At 34.6% G+C, this 6,269-nt stretch overlaps 1 pseudogene; it reads right to left on the reverse strand.

Annotated features, from left to right (window-relative positions):
* Window positions 1–1,252: 1,252 nt before the first annotated feature.
* LOC112477108 lies at window positions 1,253–1,370 on the reverse strand (annotated as a pseudogene).
* Between the last annotated feature and the right edge of the window lie 4,899 nt (window positions 1,371–6,269).

Here is a 6,269-nt window from a genome sequence, read left to right on the forward strand (position 1 = left end):
TGAGTAACATCACATTGTATATATGTACCACCATTATAGACACCCAGGATTTCTCAATATCTTGGCTATGGTAAGTAATGCTGCAATAAACATATGAAATCCCTTCGGAGTAGTGTTTTGGGTTTCTTTGGATAAATACTCCGAAGTAAAATTACTGGGTCTTACTTTATGTCTTATATATAGCCTTTGATTTAAAGTCTATTTTTTCTCATATAAGTATTATTACCTTAGCTTTTTTGTTTCAATTTTTATAAAATATCATTTTTATCCCTTTATTTTGAGTTCATGTGTGTCTTTCGATCTGAAGTGAGTTTCTTGTAAGCAGCATATGTAAGGGCCTTGTTTTTCTTATCCATTCAGCGACCTTATGTCTTTCGATAGGAGCATTTAATCCATTTACATTTAAACTTATTGTTGATAGATATGTAGTTATTACTATTTTATTATTCATAGTTTTAATTTTTTTTCTTCTTCTTAAAGAAGTCCCTTTAATATTTCCTGTAAAACTGGTTTGTTGGTGATGAACGCCTTTAGCTTCTTCATGTCTGGGAAGCTCTTTATCTGTCCTTCGATTCTAAATGATAGCTTTACTGGGTAGAGTAATCTTGATTGTAAGTCCTTCAAGGACTTACAATATTCATCATTTTGAATATTTCATGGCAATCCCCTCTGTCCTGTAGAGTTTCTGTTGAGAAATCAGCTGACAGTCTTATGGAAGATCTCTTGTAGGAAACTAATGGCTTTTCTCTTGCTAATTTTAAGATTCTCTTTTTGTCTTTGACCTTTCTCATATTATTATGATGTATCTTTGTGCAAGCCTCTTTGATTTATCTTGTTTAGGACTCTCTGCATTTCCTGGACTTGTATGTTTATTTCATCCACCATGTTAGGGAAGATTTCCATCATTATTTTTTGAAATAGGTTTTCAATTCCTTGTTCTCTCTCTCCTATATCTACTACCCATATGATGCAAATGTTGGTATGCTTGATGTTGTCTCCCAAATCCCTTTAAAATATCTTCCTTTATTATTATTTTTTTCTTGTTGCTGTTATGATTGTGTGTTTTCTGCTACTTTATTGTATACATTGGTGATTTGATTCTCTCTTTCATCTAATCTACTGTTGATTTCCTCTAATATATTCTATTTTTTTCAAGGTGAGGCAACCCTTGGTTGACCTCGCAGATTGCAAGAATCTTGTCAGCTTACGATCCCTTATTGTTTTCATTTATTTTTATTTTTATTTTTTTACACGCCTACAGCACCTGGTTTTCTAGGTGGTCTCCCATCCAAATACTAACCAGGCCCGACCCTGCTTAGCATCTGAGATCAGATAGGATCGGGTTTGTTCAGGGTGGCATGGCCATAGACTGATGTATTCTTTTTATTTCTTTTCTTTTTTCCAGCTTTAATGAAATATAATGGACAGATAGTCTTTCATATTAACATTTTACAATCAATGAGTTTTTTTTTTTTCATTCATAGTTGGCATACAGTAATGTATTATTTTCAGTTGTACAGCGGGTGATTACAGATCTATATAATTCACAAAGTGATCACCTCACTAAATCTAGTACCTCTCTTCCCCCTAGATATTTATTACATTATTAACTATTTTCCTTATGCTACACTTTATATCTCCAAGTCTATTTTGTAAATATCCATTTGTACTTCTTAATCTCTTTGCCCTTTTTCACCATTCCCAATCCCCCCTTTAGTAGCCCTCAAAATATTCTCTGTATCTATGAGTTTATTTCCATTTTTGTTGTTTTTATTATTTATTTTGTTCTTTAAATTCCACATGTATGTGAAATCATGGCATCTTTGTCTTTGTCCGAATAACTTCATTCAGCACAATACTCTCTAGGTCCATTAAGTCAATATCTTTTCCTATCCACTTCCTTTTAGTCTTGTGTGTCTTTTAATCTGAAGTGAGCCTCTTATAGGCAACATATATAGGGAGTCTTATTTTTTATCCATCCAGTTTCCCTATCTTTTGATTGGAGAACTTAATTCTTTTCCATTTGTGGTATTTGTTGATAGGAATGTAGTTATAACCATTCTTTATTCATATTTTTGATACATGTCTTTCATTCTTAAAGAAGTGCCTCCAACGTTTTTGGTAATACTGGCTTGGTGATGATAAATCCTTTTAGCTTATTTTTATCTGGGAAGCTCTTTATCTATCCTTCAACTTTAAATGCTAGCTTTCCTGGGTAAAGAATTCTTGGTTGTAGACCCTGGGTTTTCATCACATTGAATATTTTCTGCGAAGCCCTTCTGTCCTGCAAGGTTTCTTTTGAGAAATGAGCTGTCAGTCTTATGGGTGCTCCCTTGTAAGTAATTAACTGCTTTTCTCTTGCTGCTTTTAAGATTCTCTCTTTGTATTTCACCTTTGACATTTTAATTATAATGTGTCTTTGAGTATGCCTCTTTGGTCTCCTCGTTTTGGGGATTCTCTGAGCTACATGAGTTTGTATGTCTATTTTCTTTCCTAGGTTAGGGAAGCTTTCCATCATTATTTCTTCAAATAGCTCATCAACTTCTTGTTCCCTTCAGGCACCCCTATGACCCAGATATTTTTACATTTAATTGTGTCCCATAGGCTTCTTAAATTATTATTATAGTCTTGGCTTCTTTTCTCTTGCCATTCTGATTGAGCGTCCTTGGCTTCCCCATTCTCTATATCAGTGTTTTGATCCTGTTCTTTAACCACTCTGTTGATTCCTTCTAATATACTCTTCATCTCAGATAATGTGTTTTTCATTTCTGACTGGTTCCCTTTTATAATTTCCATTTCCATTTTTATGGTTTTTTTTATCTCTTTGTTAATTTTCTCACCGAGTTCAATCTATAGTTCCCCTAAGTTCATTGACTATCTTTATAACCAGTGTTTTGAACTCTGCATCTCTTATATTGCTTGACTCCATTATTCCTGGATCTCTGTTCTATATTCTTATATGGTTTCTGCTTCTTTGTCTTCTCATTTGGGCTGCCTTTTCGTGTCTGTTTCTATGTACTAATCAAAGCTCCTAAGTCTCCTGGGCTTATTAGTTGGATTTTGTAAATGTGTGTCCAGTGACAGTCCTGAGAGGGGTTCAGCTGCAGGCCAAGTTTAGCCTCAGCCTGTGTCCCTCCAGGGCCACCTGTTAAGATTCAGCAAGCAATCTACAGATACTGTGCTTATAGTTGCCTCTAGAAACCATGCCAGAAACCAAAGTCAGCTGCCACCAGTGTGAGTCTTGGCGCTGCTCACAGTGGCACAGGACTCACTGAGGACACAACTGAACGTGGCTTGGGTCGGGTCATGAGTTGAGGGAGGTGAAGTTTCAGGGAATCCTCTGGGTGGATCAACCTCTGTTATGTAGTTAGATAATATCTCAGGTATGGAGGCACTCTATCCACACACTGAGAGCAGGGATAACTCAACAGAGGAACAATGGATATCACCAGCATCTCTGCCCAGAAGAGAGCCTGGCCTTCTTGGCCCTCACTATGACAGCTCAGTGTCCTCCTGTAAGTCTCTGGTGCCCCCTGAGTAGCCGATCTGGCGCTGGTGCTCAGAATGAGCAAGTCCGTCACCATTAAAGTTTGGTTGTAAACACATACCCTTTAAGAGGTGTCTGCAGCTACCCGCTGCTGTCGCTGCAGCCTCTGTCCCACTCAGTCACTCAGGACCCAGCAGCCTCGTGTCTTCACCCCCACCAACCTCCAACCATTGCAGATTGATTAATTATTTCTCACCCTAGTTGTAGTGCTTCTGTTCACCTAGATCCCAGGCAACTTTGCTTGCTGTTTGCTCCTTGTTTCCGTCCTAACTTTGATGTGGTCTCAGGAGGGATAAACAAAGCCTCTGTCATCTACGCCATTTTTAGGTGCGTCTTCCCTCTAATATATTCTTCATTTCAGTTAATATATTCTATTTTTACTGTCTTGGTGAAGTAATGAAGCTCAAGTATAAGCTCTATTCTATAAATCTTATGTAATCCTCAAGTTCCCTTCAACTAACCCATTTTTGAAGACAGTAACATATTCCCAATGTTGCTCATATTTTCTAGGCCAAAATTCTATTAGAAGAAAAAGGGAGAAAAAGTTAATTTTTGCTTATAGTGTAAGATAGGGGTTCAATTTCAGTTTTTCACATGTGGATATTTAGTTTTCCCAACACCATTTGTTGAAAAGACTATCTTTTTTTCTATTGTGTGTTCCTGGAATCCAGGTTTAAGACCATATATTTCTGGAAACTGGATTCTATTCCATTGTTGTATATGTCTTTCTTGATGAGAGTACCACATGGTTTTAAATATTCTAATTTTGTAGTATATTTTGAAATCGGAAAGTGTGATGCTTCTCAAGGTTGTTCTTATTTCTCAAGTTCACTTTGGCTATTCAGGGTCTTTTGTAGTTTGTATAAATTTTAACTTTTTTTTTTTCTCTAAAAGATGTAACTGAGATTGTAATAAAGAGTGCACTGATTTCATGGAATGCTTTGGATAATATGGACATTTTAACAAAAAATCAGCTAAAATGGATTAAAGACAAATGTAACACTTGAAACTGTAAAACTCAAAAAAAAAGGGGAAAGCTCTTGACATTGGCCTTGACAATGATTTTTTGGATTTGATGCCAAAAGCACAGGTAACAAAACCAAAAACAGACAAGTGAAACTACATTAACTAAAAAGCTTCTGCTGCACAGCATAACAAAAAACAAAGTAAAAAGTCAATCTATGGAATGGGAGAAAATATTCGCAAACCATATATCTAATAAGAGGTTAATTTACAAAATATGTAAGTATCTCTTGCAACTCAATAAAAAAAATAACTGCAAATAATTTATTTTTAAAAAAATGGTCAAAGGACTTGAATAAACACTTATCCAAAGAGAAAATTCAAATGGCCATCAGGTATGTGAAAAGACACTAAACATCGCTAATCATAAGGAAAACACAAATGAAGATCACATGCCTGATGAGATGACTTTTATTTAAAAAAAAAATGTATAACAAATGTTGGTGAGGATGCAGATAAATTGTAACTCTTATACATTGTTGGTGGGAATGTAGATGATGTAGCCATATTAGAAAATGGTATGGAGTTTCTTCAAAAAAATTAAAAATATAACTATTATATGGTCCAGCAATTCCTCTTCTGAGTATATTTTGAAATGATTTAAAATCTGGATTACCCAATATTGTTTGCATTCTCATGTTCATTGCAGTATTATTTATAATATCTAAGATCTGGAAACAACCTAAATGTCCATCAACAGATGAATATAAAAAATATGGTATATGTACACAAAGAAATATTATTTTAAAATTTCTTTAAAAATGAGGAAATCCTTCCACTTGCAACAATATGGATGAACATAGAGAATATTTTACAAAGTTAAATAAGCCAGTCACAGAAGAACAAATATTCCATGATTCCACTTATATGAGATATCTAAAATAGTCAAACTCATTTAAGCAGAGAATAGCATTGTGGTTACCAAGGTTTAGGGGGAGAGAATATTGGGAATTGTTGCTCAATGGGAATAAAATTTCAGTTATGCAAGATGAATAATGTTCTAGATATAAAGTTAACAATGTGGTATTGTGCACTTTAAAATATGTTAAGAAGGTAGACTTCATGGCGATTTTCTTTAGTGCATGCACACACACACACACACACACACACACACACACCCTTGTAAAAACACACAAGAAAGTTTTGGGAGATGATGGATATATTTAGTACCTTGATTGTGATGATGGTATCATAGGTGTTTGCATATGTTCAAGTACACCAAGATGTATATATTAAATGTATGCAATTATTTGTATATTAATTTTACCTTAATGTAGTTTTAAAAAATGAAGGGAAATAAATGATAAATGCAACATATATGACAACATTTACTCTATGCAAAGGACAAGAAGATCAGATAGAGGAAGATCATGGAGGCAGATATATGCTACTAGTTCTAGGTAGGGTGGTAAGTTTATTTTTCAAATTAACAAGAAAATCATGAATCAATTCAATTCTAAGGACTTGAAGACCAACAATAAATACAAAAATAAATAAATTATGTATACATATGTGTACACAGACACACACATATTCAGAGAAACAGAGATAAAATAGAGAGAATATATTTTCCCAGCTTGGAGTCTGTATAATAGGGATATCATCTTACACAGTGCTTGTTAACCTTTCCTAACTATGTATTCTTATTATTTGGAGACTAAACTGCTGAAACCGGATTACTTAGCCTGAAGTATAAAAG

This window comes from Pteropus alecto, unplaced genomic scaffold, assembly GCF_000325575.1.
Source record: "Pteropus alecto unplaced genomic scaffold, ASM32557v1 scaffold182, whole genome shotgun sequence".
Classification (NCBI taxonomy): Eukaryota; Metazoa; Chordata; class Mammalia; order Chiroptera; family Pteropodidae; genus Pteropus; species Pteropus alecto.